This window comes from Coptis chinensis, chromosome 3 (assembly GCF_015680905.1).
Source record: "Coptis chinensis isolate HL-2020 chromosome 3, ASM1568090v1, whole genome shotgun sequence".
In the NCBI taxonomy this organism is placed as follows: Eukaryota; Viridiplantae; Streptophyta; class Magnoliopsida; order Ranunculales; family Ranunculaceae; genus Coptis; species Coptis chinensis.
This window is the reverse complement of record NC_141458.1, coordinates 59,009,533-59,024,157: the sequence shown is the minus strand read 5'-3', so window position 1 is coordinate 59,024,157 and position 14,625 is coordinate 59,009,533. Positions and strand designations below refer to the sequence as shown.

At 35.8% G+C, this 14,625-nt stretch overlaps 1 long non-coding RNA gene across 1 annotated transcript; it reads left to right on the top strand.

Annotated features, from left to right (window-relative positions):
• The first annotated feature begins 8,940 nt into the window (after positions 1-8,940).
• Positions 8,941-10,590, top strand: LOC147510203 (uncharacterized). The gene is made up of 2 exons (XR_015216747.1): positions 8,941-9,915; positions 10,333-10,590. It is a non-coding gene; the product is annotated as an uncharacterized LOC147510203 (long non-coding RNA).
• Positions 10,591-14,625: the final 4,035 nt, after the last annotated feature.

The following is a 14,625-nucleotide window of genomic DNA, read 5'->3' as shown; positions in this document are numbered from 1 at the left end:
CGAGGGGAGGGTAAGGGCCTAGACTTTGAAACTTAAGCCCTCATTTAAGCCCAGCCCTCATTAGCCCCTCAATATTTATTACATATATTTTAATAAATTTTTTTACAATATATTTCATTTTAGCATTAATATGCTAAAAATCACTTAAAAGAACGCTTATCTATTAAGTTTGCCAACCTTATAATTTTATTATAATATTTATATCCTTTGTATTTTATGAAATGAATTTAACTGATCTTAATTGACTAATACAATTTTAACAAGTTTTTTAGTATTTTGAAGTTTTAATTGTGAAGTGCATTCGATTTTATCATTTTTAACTAATGTTTCTAAATTTATTTTGTAAATCAAATGTATAACATAGTATCCGGCCCTCATGTTTGGCCCTCAAGCCCAGCCTTTCAAGGCCTCTCGAGAGGGTTGAGAGGCGGGTAAAGGCTTTGAGATTTAAGCATTGGCTCGACCTGACCCGGCCCTCGAGGTAAATGAAGGTAGGGCTAGCCCAGCCCTCAAAACATGAGGGCTTCATTGTTTGAGGGTCCGGGCCAGCCCGACCCGACCCATTTGACACCACTAGTACACTCACATCCAAGGGTGGATGAAAATCAAGTAAAGGAAAGAAACGAAAAGAACTAAAATGAAATATATATAAAAAAAAAAAAAAAGAAAATTTTAACTAATTTTTTTAGTATTATGGAAAGTTTTGAATTGAAATTTTAAAAGGTGGGTTGTTTTAAGTCAGATCCCCAAGACTTTTCAAAGACCGAAGTTAATCCTAACCCGAGGGTGGAATAACTCGATGAGACTGAAAGCGGCGTGCTGGAGGAAGACACATGTAGACTTTAAAAACATAATTATTACTATGAGGTTGAAGACCGGGGCAGGTTGGTGTTTGACAGTTCAAGCACCAACCTTCTCTCATAGCTTGTCTCTTACGTGCATATGAACTCTTACCCAAACCAAGAATGGTTTTTAGTATATAGGTTCATATCTTCACTTGCATCTCATCTCTCTAGGAAGTGCTTGTACACAATCATTGAAATTGATCCACCTAGTCTTTCTAGGTGGAGGGGGTCTTGTTCTGAGTAGAAGACATTTTTGGAAATTGGGAGAATTTGTAAAAGAGTCTGAGACAAATAAAATTTAAAAGATTTAAAAAGAAGGGGAATTTTTTTGAAAATTATTACAAGTTTGAGTCTTTTAACGTCAGATTCTCGAGACAAATATAGAGAGATGGAGAAAAAAGATAGAATTAAACAGAGAATAGTATCACTTTGGGTTACACTATTTGTTTAATTCGCATTTGAGAACGCCTCGTCTTTTTTTTTTTTTTTTTTTTTTTAGTTGGTTTTCCCAAGCAAAAGATATCTCTAACCATATAGAGGTTTTGACAAGAAAATAACATTATACGTTGATCCGGTATCATTTTGGTTACTCCGGGGAGTATAATTTTCATTTTTATATCCTCAAGTTTTGAAAATTATGTAGAGATGTTATAAGATACTTGTACTCAAAAGCAGTGATTCTTAACTCTAATTTTGAAACAAACCATAACAGGTAATCGCAGACAACTTTCGTGCCGGCTCTAAGGCGAACCTAATCTAGATTGACGAAGCTTCAGTCACGTGATTTCGGGGATTTAGTGCGCAAGACATAAAATGTCTTGACCCGAGCAAATAGCGCGGTGATATAGGCGACCCGTACTAAACAAAACTGATCTCAAACTGCCAATAGATTATGTTTTTCTAGGGGTTGGTCTATGTATAATTCATTACCTATTTTGTTTTTGGAAAAATCACATAACTATTGATGTATCAAGAATTTTGCATTAAGAGAACAGGGAAAAACTATTTTGAAAAAGAAATGTAAAATAAAGAAAAAGAAATTTGTATACTCGCTCCATAAGATCACACTTACTCAAACGACAAGTAAAAAATATTTTACAAAGAATATGCAAGATATACGTGGACTAAGGCTCTGATACTTACAACCACACACTCTAATTGGAGGGTCCAGTTACTTTAATGATGTACTCCCTTTAAGAAAAAGATGGAATGGAAAGGAAAATGAAAGGAATACATCATGGAACAGTTTCTTCTACATCCGTAGACCGTAACTCATAAAAGTACTTTAGGCGCTGACCATTTCCTTAGAATGTGTTGTTATCCTTGTGGTTTTTTAACGTAATAGCCCCATAAGGCGTGACTGCAGTTATCCTGAAAGGACCAGTCCATCGAGTACTAAGTTTTATTGGAAAAAAATGCAATCATGAGTTATAAAGCAAAATGTTTTGACCAATTTCGAAATATTTTCGTAAAATATGTTTTTCATGAATTATTTTCATGTTGGTTTTGTAATATTTTGAAAGGTTATAAGCATCATTTCAAATTTCTTCAAGTTCGTTTATTTGTACTTTCCGCTTTTCACCTGCCACATCGAGATTGTAATTAAGGGTTTTATTACCCACAGGGCGTGATGCTCTAGTTTAACTGGCAGATTACAAGGTTTTCCAAAGACAAGCCTATAGGATGACATCCCTATAGGTGATTTAAAATCGGTTATGTATGCCCATAATGCATCATTTAGATGGAGCGACCAGTCTTTCCTATTTGGATTAACTGTTTACTCCAAGATACGTTTAATCTCTAGATTGGAGACTTCTACTTAACCACTTGTTTGAGGATGATATGGAGTTGCAACTTTATGAGTTATTCCATTTTTTTTTTTCATGATATGTTCAAAAACTCAGTTGCAAAAATATTACCCGCCATCACTGATGATGGCTTTTGGAACACCAAATCTTGAAAAAATGTTTTCTTTTCTAAATGACACAACAGTTTTGTTGTCATTATTACAACATGATATGGCCTCAATTTATTTGGATACATAGTCTACGGTGACTAAGATGTAGATGAAACCATTAGAAGTTGGGAAGGGTCCCATGAAATTAATGCCCCAAATATCAAAAATTTCAACTATAAGAATGGGGTTTAAGGGCATCATGTTACGTTTGGAAATACGACCAAGATGTTGGCAACATATGCATGCTTTACAATGAATAAAGGCATCACAAAAAACCGTTGACCAATAGAATCCACACTACTTTCGATGCAATTTTATTTGCACTAAAATGTCCTCCACAAGACTGCTTGTGACAAAAAGAAAGGACCACGGACTGTTCCCAATCTGGAATGCAATGTCTGAATAATCTGGTTAGAGCAATATTTGAAGAGGTAGGGATCATCACAATGATATTACTTTACTTGAGCTAAAAACTTCTTCCGTTGATATTTATTCCATAAGGGTGGAGTGTCTTCAGTTACCAGATGTTCACAATATCAGCATACCAAGGTGCGGAAAAGATAGTGTAAAGGTGCTCATCAGGAAAAAAATCTGGAATGGGATCGGAATCACTGTCACTATCATTGTTTAATCTAGATAGGTGGTTAGCCACTGCGTTTTCAACTCCTTTTTTATCTTTTATCTCCAGAGTGAATTCTTGCATGAGAAGGATCCATCTGATCAATCTCTTCTTAGCACCCTTCTTCACGAGAAGGTGCCTAAGTGCTACATGATCGGTGTAAATTAAGGTTTTTGAACCTACCAAATAAGAATGAAATTTGTCTAAAGTATAGACAATGACTAGGAATTCTTTTTCAGTGGTTGTACAATTCCGTTGAGCCTCATTTAGTGTCTTACTTGCATAGTAAATAATTGTCAGTCCATTATCATGTTTTTGACCTAGTATGGCGCCAACAGCATAGTCGCTAGCGTCACACATGATTTCAAACGGTTTTAACCAGTCAGAAGATTGAATTATTGGTGTAGTTATTAAGGCGGCTTTCAAAGTTTCAAAAGCCTGTATGCAATCCGAATTAAACTCAAAGGGTGCATTCTTTATAGGAAGATTGGTTAAAGGTTTAGCAATTTTTGAGAAATCTTGAATGAATCTTCTATAAAAACTAGCGTGACCTAGGAAGGCTCATATATCATGGATGGTCCATGGAATAAGTAGAGTAGAAATCTTATCTATTTTAGCTTTATCAACCTCTATATCATTTTTAGACACAATGTGACCTAATACTATTACCTTGTTTACCATAAAGTGACACTCTCCCAATTAAGGACGAGATTCTTCTCTTAACAATGCACCAATACTTTAGAAAGGTTGGATAAACATTCGTCAAAAGAATCACCATAGAGGGAAAAATCATCTATAAAGACTTCCATGAATCTCTCCACCATATCACTAAAAATGTGTAACATGCAGCGTTGGAATATGGCAGGTGAATTGCATAGACCGGAGGGCATACGGGCATAAGCATAGGTTCCAAAAGGGTAAGTGAAGGTAGTATTTTCTTGATCGGATTCATCAATTAAAATCTGGAAATATCCCGAATATCCATCTAAGAAACAATAATACGCATGTCCTGCTAGGTGTTCAAGCATCTAATCAACAAATGGTAGGGGAAAATTATCCTTTCTCGTGACAGCATTGAGCTTCCTATAATCAATACAAATCATCCACATGATAGGAACACATGCTGGAATTAACTACCCCTCCTCATTATGGACCATTGTAATTCCAGATTTCTTTGGTACCACATGAATAGGACTAACCTATTCGCTGTTAGAAATAGGATAAATGATCCTGGCATCCAATAATCTTAAGATCTCTTCGCGTACTACTTCCCTCATAGCTAGGTTTAAACAACGTTGTGGCTCTCTAGATGTCTTAGCATTCTTTTCCAGATGAATCCGGTGGGTGCAAATCTTTGGATCAATTCCTTTTATGTCATCAAGAGACCAACCAATGGCAGAACGATGTTCTTGAATCACTCTAACCATGTGCTTTTCTTCTTCTTTTGCTAACTGAGATGAAATGATGATGAATTGAGTGCTATCAGGATCAAGATAAATATATTTTAGGTCAGGAGGGAGAGGCTTAAGGTCAGGTGTAGATGTTGTGGGTAACAAGGTTTCCATAATGTTTTGTTCTTCCACAGTGAATGCTTGGGCTGGTGAGGTCTCTTCATGTTTGGGTAAATCATCATCTGAATCGTATAAAGGAATGGATTCCAAGGTGGCACTAGTATCTTCCTTATCATGATTAATGTCGAAATCAGAGTCTCCAAAAGATAAGAATTGATGTATCTCATTTTCTGGGAAAGTTCTGTCACAATATTCTTGAACTACACTTTCTATCATACTCACTTATCCATCCAATTCCTCTTCCATCTGCTGCTTCATCATTTTAAAAACATTAACTTCCACTAAGAGATTTTCGAAAGACATGGTCATAGATCCATTGCGGCAATTGATGAGGGCCTTGGCAGTTGCCGAAAAAGGGCGCCCTAGAATGATAGGTTACTACACCATAACTGGATTTTTATGATAGAGGCTTTTGAGGATTTGTGACGCCAAAATGGCGTCAGAAATTTTGTGACGGTAATTAGGCGTCAGTATTCGGTTTTTTAACGTCACAATAAATCAAAAAGTTGTTTTATTTTTCTTTAGATAATTCGGGAAAAAATAGTGACGGCATATAGGCGTTAAAGTATAAATATTTTAGCTAATAAAATATTAAAACCAGCGGCACGTGTTCGCATGTGCCATGAGATGAGGCGTCAAACCCAAATACTGCGGGTTTCTTCTCGAGCTCAACTCTCTCAATGTTCAACACAACAAAGAAAGAAACCCTTCTGCTTCTTCTCCAACAAACTAGCGATACCTAGGGCATAAATTAGAAAAAATTGAAAACCCCCACTCTCACTATCCAACTCGTGTCAACAATTTTGCTTGAAATTACTGAGCAAAAATCATCTAAGAAGGTCAGTTTCGAATTTTTAGTTTCAATTTTGCATTGTTAATTTAGTTTAATTACTTCTCTTCATCAAATTGAAATCGTGCTAAAATTTCGAATCTATTCAATTCAGTTGGCGTGTATTTTTTGCTAGTGGCTGGTCGTACCAATTAGCGTTCATCATCCCCTAATTTCAACGAAGGTGAATTAAAGGCGCAGTTTTGTTTCGGCAATTTTGTTTATCCCAACATTTTAAACAGAGGCAGGTAAACTTGTATCTTTGTACTTCTCTATCTCCCCCTGCCCGTCTCTCTCTTCTAGGACTTTTAATGGTTGTTCAATCCAAAAACTCTCTCGCTCCTTCTATTTAATTCATCAGTCGATCAAATTTCGTTTTACTTCATAATAAAAGCGGCGACATCATCATTTTGATATGTGTTTGGTCACCGCTTGCTTTGAATCATTTGATTTCTGTAAAGGTAAAATAATTCTTGTTCCTTGAGATGATTTTGTTCAAGGTTAATTTTTGTTTGAATATCACAAATGGAGAAACTGACTTCTAGGTACAGAAATCTAGAAATGATGGTTGGTCGGTCACCGTGAAACGATTGAAGTATTTAGATCTAATGCTTCGAAATTTCTTTACTGTCAAGCCATTAAAAGATTGAAGTATCCGAAGGCAAAGACGCTGAAGAAGGAGCTCGAAGATGCAATTGATTTAATGGAAAAAGGTACTTACGCCATAAAAGTTTGTGATTAATTTGAAATCAAGTTAGGGTATTGAAATTTCTAATTTACTTAGTTCATTATTCTAGTGTAATCTAGTTTGAATTCATTAATGTTTGGTGTGAAAAAATTGTAACTTTACTGTCATGCGTGATTGATTGAATTCGGTCAATTTATGTTTACTTTCGTGTTATTGGATGGAGGATTTTTTTCATTTTGTGCGGAAAAGTTTGAACAAGTTTTGCAGTTGATTTATTTTTTTCTTATTTTCTTATAGAAATTGTTTCTTTTTTGTATGGTTGGGTATTATGAGTGGTGTTTGTTTAGTTCTGGATGGATTTCGTCTTGGATTTTTTGGAGCGGCTCTATTTCTATGGGTAGCAGAATAAGTTTTGGAGTTCTCGAGTTTCTAACTGAAGCTTATGCAATTACAAAACAAGCATCAACAGCTCTAAGTTATATCCATTCATGGAGCAAAATACAAGGCCAGATCAGAGCTTGTCAACAATTTATGGTAGCCGAGGGCCGGATTAGGCAGAAGAAACTAGAGAACCAATTGAAACTTGAAGCAAAGCTTCGCGAGCTTGAGGTAATGACTTTTATTCATGTCCGTTGGTTAGTTCTTAGAATCTCTATTCACTCGAACTTTGAAGGCATGGGTTTAGGGGACTAGTGACGTGGTTTGCATTGTGTGGACTGGTGGTGCAGTGTGTGAACTGGTGGTGTAAAGTGTGTGGTGGTTTGCATTGTGTGGACTGGTGGTGCAGTGTGTATGTAGATTGTTGGTGTGCAGTGTGTGGTGGTGGACTAGTGGTGTAGTGGTGTGACTGGTAGTGCAGTGGACTGGTGATGCGGGTGCTAGTGTGTGAGTGTGTGCAAGTGGTGATGTGAGTGTGATTATGTACCATTAGGCACCTAGCTCATGTGGAGAAGCTAGCTAGTTTTACGACTTGTGTGGAAACATAGATACTCTATATTGTTTGTTGAATGTTGGTTGGTTGGGCTATCTGTGCTTGCAAATAAAAGTTAGGAAGTTAGTATATATAGGATGTTGTAAGAAGGTAGAACATATATGTTTAGCATGGTAATACTTGAATGCTATTCGCAATTATTAGAAGGTTGGGATCAGTTCATCCAGCTCTTATTATATACTAGAATTTAGAATTGTTACAGTGACTCTTGAAAAGTCCTTTACATGGAAACACTATAAAATCTATTTTAAAAAGCAAACAGACAAATTGATGCTCTTCTCTTCAGGTTTTGCATATTGATTGTCTTCAACTTCAGAACATGTGTTCTTAATTCTATGTCATGGCGAGGATTGGTAGTACTCAGTTAAACCCAAGAAAGGCTCTAGGAGCTTTAAAGGACTCCACAAATGTTAGGTTGGAAAAAAGTGAACAGTGAATACAAGGTGATTTCATATCTGCACTATCTAATTGGTATGTTTAATTATGTCTCTTCATATCTGCACTATCTAATTGGTACGTTTAAGTATGTCTCTTGTAATTGTTATGTGTTTTTTCAGTTCCTCACAACTGATACTCTTTTTCCAGAACCGGGATATTGCTATTGGAAAAGCCACAAACCACGTTGAACATATAGCAAAGGAGAAGCATATGAGCAGTGAGTGAATTTTTTTCCTGAGTTCATACTCTCTAACATACATAATGATAAAGTTTTTTTTTTTAATGTTATATTTACTTCTAAGTTTTTACTTACTTCTAAGTTTTGCTTGTTCTAATGTCAGAAAGTTCGTGTTTGTTTTGACAACTATTTTAACCACTATTTTAATCACATTAATCTACTTTCCTTTTGATCATTGTCCTATTTTAACACACTATTTTAATTAACTTCTTAATAGTTTTATAAAATTGTAAAAAAAAACTTTGATCAGTTTTGTATGCTATTTTCATTGTCCTGTTTTGCATTTCATTAGTTTTGTTTTGTGTCCGTCATTCTACTCCAGCCATATACCCCATGTGCTCCATGAGATTGCAAAGAAAATTGATCTGGCCTACAAGGCAGATGTGAGTGTGTTTGTAGTGTGGTGGTGGTGTTGGCACGTGGTGCGAGTGTGTGCTGGCAAGTGGTGGCAGTGTGGTGTATGTGAGAGTGTGTGCAGGTGGTAGTGTGTGAGTGTGTGCAGGTGCTAGTGTGGTGTGTGTGCAGGTGCTAGTGTGTGAGTATGGTGTTGTGTGGTGCTGTGCTGTGCTGTTGATGCTGCTGCGTGCCTGCCTGCTTGTTGCTTGCTACTGCTGCATAAATTCTAATTTCCAGCTCAGGTAACTACCCATTGAATATTTCATATATATATATATATATATATATATATATATATATATATATATATATATATATATATATATATATATATATATATATATATCCTTATGATTAAAGAAGACTTACCTAGTTAATAGGGGTGTTATTGCTCAGTATGTCTCTATTACAATAAGAGAAAAAATAAAGAGCTAATACTTTTTTATGTATCACCACTTTGAAGTAGTTGTGTTTTGTCTTGCTCACAAGAGCTAATTATGGTGTTTGTTAGGTTTTGTTTCAAATGTTTGAAATTCTGTTGCAGGTGGGTTTAATGATTGGAAACGAATGAGGGCATATGAGAATTGTAATCAGGACTTGAAAATCAGTTGGTTAGGTCTCTTACATATAAGTCAGCAATTGTTTATTTTAATTGTTGGGAAGTGTTGCTGGACTACGTTATTCTCTATTTTTGGAATGTTTAACTCTCTATAATCCCAAGATAAGTAAAGCTAACTTGAAGAACTATCTTACCATTGACTTCATCAGTTTTTGTTCTTACATATTGTGACATTTAGAAATTCAGATCTAGTGCTTAGGGGTGTCTATTGAATTGTAAAAAGTTGCAAGTAGAAATGTTTAAGTTTAACAGGAAATAATTACTTTCCTTTAAGCTTTGCAACCTTCAATGTGTATAGAAGGAACAACTTCAGCAACCTTTCATTGATAATCAGACTTTATAGCTTGTCTTGATCATGAAGTGTTTTGAGGCAAGTACTCTTGACATTAGTATGTTAGAGTAGTATGCTGATTTTCTAAAAATTGGACCTTTTGTACTTTGTACTGTATTAATGATAGCAAAATAGGCTTACCCACGTGATGCTTTGTTTATATGTAGTACTCTTGACATCCGAAACCAAAGGTTTTGAGTTACCAACGTACACAAGTATTGTAGATAATTAGTTGGGCTTTGAGTTATCCCTCGTGTATAGAAGATAATTAGTATGTTACCTCACCATGGTTGCTTTATGCTTTACCTTTTTGCGCAGGGTTTTAAGAAGTTGCTCAATTACTGGCCCAATCCCTTCATACATTGGAGAAAGAATGCTAAACATCAAGAAACTGTAAGTTTCTTTGTGTATCCGCTAGTTTAGGTTTCTTTGTGTTTTGCTAGTTTAGGTTTATGCTATTCTTTTTTCTCTATTGTTTATTTGTTTTGTGTGTATCCTTTCTATTATCTTTGCTAATGGATTTTGACTATATGGATTCATGTCATTCAATGAGTGATCCATAGATGTCAAAAGAAGGAAGTGTGTAAATAAAGTTTTGTATATTGGTAACACTAAATGTAAAGGTGCATTTGCTTCTCTAAACATCATTTTACTGGCCGCAAGAGTTTATTAAGTTTTCAGCATATCTTATGTCTTGTCCTTGGTTAGCAATTGTCATATTCAATATATATACTTAGGTAAGATATATATTTTCTCGTTTTTATTAGTTCATTAATGAAGTTTTCTTCGTTTTCTTCTTTCTTTGTGAAGGGCAAGTTAAGAGTTAGTTCTTTTCACTTGATGGGAGCTTTGAAGGTGCTTCATTTATGCTAGACCTTGGATACTTGCGAAGAAGATGTACCTTGTAGTTGTATATTGCAGAAGTGTGAAAATTATCTGATAATAATTTTGAGAGATATAGAATAAATCGTGACTGTTCATCTTTATGTACTTTGTAGACTATTTCTGAAATGTGAAATGGATTATTTGGCAATTTTGAGTTATAGTAAAATTTTAATTGTTGAAGGTGTACTTGTGTATTTTGTGGATTAATTGGATTGTTTTTAAAACAAGTTGTCTCTAGGATAGTACTACAGTGCAAAATGATTGATCATATAGCAAAATAATAATAATTTTTTTTTTAAAACTAAAACAAATTTACTGACGCCAAAATGCCGTCACAAATCTAAAATGTTGTCAGAAATTTGTGATGCTAAAACGCCGTCACAAAAAAAGTGACGCCAAAACGCCGTCACAAATGGGAAAATGTTGTCACAAATTTGTGACGCCAAAATGTCGTCACAAAAATTACTGACGCCAAAATACCGTCACAAATTTTTGTGACACCAATTGAGACGCCAAATTTCTGACGCCAAATAGGCGTCACAAAAAAGCTGTTATGGTGTAATGGGTATGGATTCATGAGCGACTTTGGTGTCAAGAATAATGAAATCAACAAGGTAGTGAAAATCTTTAACTTTGACTAGCACATTTTCAACTGCACCTTTTGGGTATTTAATGGAGTGATCGATTAATTGTAAGGCCATAGCTGTAGGTGTAAGCTCATGGAAACCAAGTTGTTTGAATACATAGTATGAAAGGAGGTTTACACTTGCTCCTAGATCGAGCAAGACAGTAGCTGTGTACTTGTTTCCTATAGTGTAAGGAATGGTAGGATGACCAGGATCTTTATATTTGATGATTCCATTGATTTCCTGTGAGGGATGGAAATTGTTCTATAAGAAAGGCATCATTTGGAATGTTAGTTCTTCTTTTGTTGGTGTACATATCCATGAGAAATTTGGCATGTTTGGGTAAATGTTTAATGGCATCGAGAAACGACATATTTGTGGTTAGATTCTTGAATTTTCATCCTCCTTGGGTTTCAAAATTTTCATCCTCCTTGGGTGTCATCAAGCGTGTTGGGAATGGTGTCTTTGGTTTATACTTCTTAACTGGTTCCGGTGAATGAGTTGATAGTTTAAGAACTAGAATATTGATAGGGACACTTGGAGGTATTTGTTTTTCAGTTTCTGGTTCTAGTAAGGTTTGTATTGGAATTGGTATCTCCATAGGTACAGGGTCTTCTAGTAAGACTACTCTATTGTCAACTATTTTGCTAGAACGCAAAGTTATGACTACTTTAATCTCTTGTGGTTTAAAATTTTGAATTGATTAACCTGGGAACACACTTTTCTAGGTTTTGTCTTGAACTATTAGGTTTAGATATTGTTGTATGGATGCTAGTATTTGAGTTGCTGTTGTATCACGGCTAGCATTATCTCGGATGGTTTATCTGATTGGACACTAGTGAGTGGTGTAACTAGAACTAGGTCTCATTGGTTGTTGATTGGTGGGTTTTAGTAGTTCTGGTTAAATTGGGATGGAATCAATGCTCTGTTCTGATTGTTATAGGTACATTGTCCTTGTCTGAATGTATTTGGTGGTTTGACGTGATTAGTGAACCCTGGAGGTGGTTGGGTTTGTAGATTAGTAGTCCTTGTGAAATTAGGGTGTTGCCTTCATGGTGCATTTAATACATTGAAATAACAGACTTCTTCTAGTTGAAGTGATGATATGTTGGTAAGCAAAGGACAATTGGTATCAATGTGATTTAAGCTTAGACAAAAAGTGCATGGTGAGGTATTTATATTCATGATAGGATGAGGAGTTTGGTCATTTTGTTCGATTGTGAGGGCTTTTATCTTTCTTGTGAGGGATTCAATTAATGTTTTGATTTTTGGATCGGATTTAACCTCAAAAATACCAATAGCCTTAGATTTACTGGGTTGGGTTGTTTTAGAATTGTTTATGTCGCCCCACTGGGTACTCTTTTCAGCTTGATTTTCAAGAAAGGTTAAAGCTTCGATTGCACCTATCCAAAAAAATTCCATTACTTATGATGTTGAAGGTTACTTTGTGTTCTTGGAGAAGACCTTTGAACGAACATTGGACAAGAGTGGATTTTTCTAGTTTATGGTGAAAACATAAATGGAGTAGGTCAGAGAATCTTTCCCATGCTTCGAAGAATGTCTCACTCAGACTCTATTTGAAGAACTGTATCTTGCTTCTTATCTCTTCTGTTTTCTTCGGTGGAAATAACTTCTTCATTAAGGAGAACATAACATTTTCCCATGTATCGAAAGAATCGGACTGCTGAGAAAAAAGCCATGCGTGACTTTTACCAGCTAGAGTGAAAGGAAACACTCATAGCTTCACTTGATCATCAGTGATGCCCGGATGATGGGAAGTATTGCATACTTCATGTATTTGGCGTAGGTGTTCGTACGGTAACTCGTGTTCAAACCCATGGAAGATGGGTAGAAGATTAAACATGTTTAGTGGAATGCAAAAATCGCTCGTGAGTGGTGTGAGTCGTATACAAGATGGAGGTCCATCTAGTAACGGTGTGTAGAAGTTAGAGAGAGGTTTTTCAGCTTGCGGCTTCGTCAGCAATCTTAGAAGGTGGGGGACGAGAGATAAGAGTTTTTCTAGGACGACGTGCTTTCCTATGTGAGTAAGCTTTATGGTCGCTAAACCTTATAGGGCTTGAACGCAGTATCATGCACTTTAGCAAGACTAGCAAAGCTACCTAAAAATGCACAAACGATGCAGTGGATGCTCAAACAATCAAAATTTGTTTTTCAATTTGGAGTTTTGAAAATGTTGTTTGGTCTTTAGATTAATATGCCCTGTTCAGACTAATAGTTGGGCGCGGAACTAGGTGGGATCTACTATACGGCTCAGAAGAGTAAGTAATTACTTCACCAAGTGGTGTGCTACCAAGAAACTCACTCACGGTGAATCTGGGGGAGGGGAGTTAGGAAGGTAGTTGATCCACTAGAATTTGGTAATTAATTACTCTAAATCCTCGTGGCTATATTTTTGTCCTTTTATGGAAGAGCGTGACTCCTTTAAACTCTAGTTGATTGATTTTAATTTGTTTGTTTGTCTAGGCCTCAAGTAACAAGCAACGTCCGGTTACCTACATTGAGCAATGACCTCCCAACGGTTGTTATTTGGCTCGAGTTTAGCCTTATATGTGAATTGAAAATACAGTGCGAAAATTTAACTCAAACAATCATGTAAGCATGCTCAAAACATTCAAGGTATCCTCTTATAGGGGCTTCAAGGATGTTTAGAGCTTACCTCTCAAGCCGTGCTTACACGCTGCTTGAGGTGGAGGTAACGTTGGTTGGCGCGTGATCTGAGAATTAGGGCCAATTGTTCGAGCGTTCCTTGTTTGAGGTTTCAAAAGCCTACTTCAAAATAAGCACATAGTCTGGGTTTGTAATAATTATACAATTTTGCCTTCAAGGGCCCAAAACATAAAAGTAAAACTAATACTAATATACTAATTAACTAAAGAAAATCGTAATTAGAGTGTTGATACCAAGTTGATTCAAAGTGTGCGAGTGTATGATACACGACTCACCTCGCACACTCGAACTTCCCAAGGCAATGAAAACTCTAATTCTTTGTAAGTTGCACAATTTCAACCAAGTGATCAACTTATCATAATATAACATAACTAACATTAACTATTTTTTTTTATATTTTCATTTTTTTTTTATATATTTATCAAAACAAGGTTTACTGATGTACACTACTCTATTACAAAATCTGGATCCGTAGTTGAAACCACGAGATCAAGTAGACCTGGCTGTCAAAAAATCGTGTCATTGTTGCTAGAGGTGGACGGGCAGTCGCAGGCAACTCAACTTGATTTAAAGTTCATAACTTGATTTGTTTGTAAAAGGGAAATGACTTGTATTGAAATGATGATTGAATGAAACTTGGTTTTGAATGAAAAGCATTGAGTAGAGATTGCAAAAAACACAAAAACTTGAATGAAAACTTGTATTGAAAAACTTGAATAACAACTTCAATTGAAAACTTGATAAAGAAAAGAGAAAATAAAGCAAATAAAAACTTGAAAGTGAAGGACTTGAAATGAAAAACTACACTACTCCTACATGACCATAGATTAAGTCTAGGTGCTCTCTCTCCTCTCACTTTTTGGTTTATATATTACACCTTTTCCAAGTTACAGATTTGCCCTTC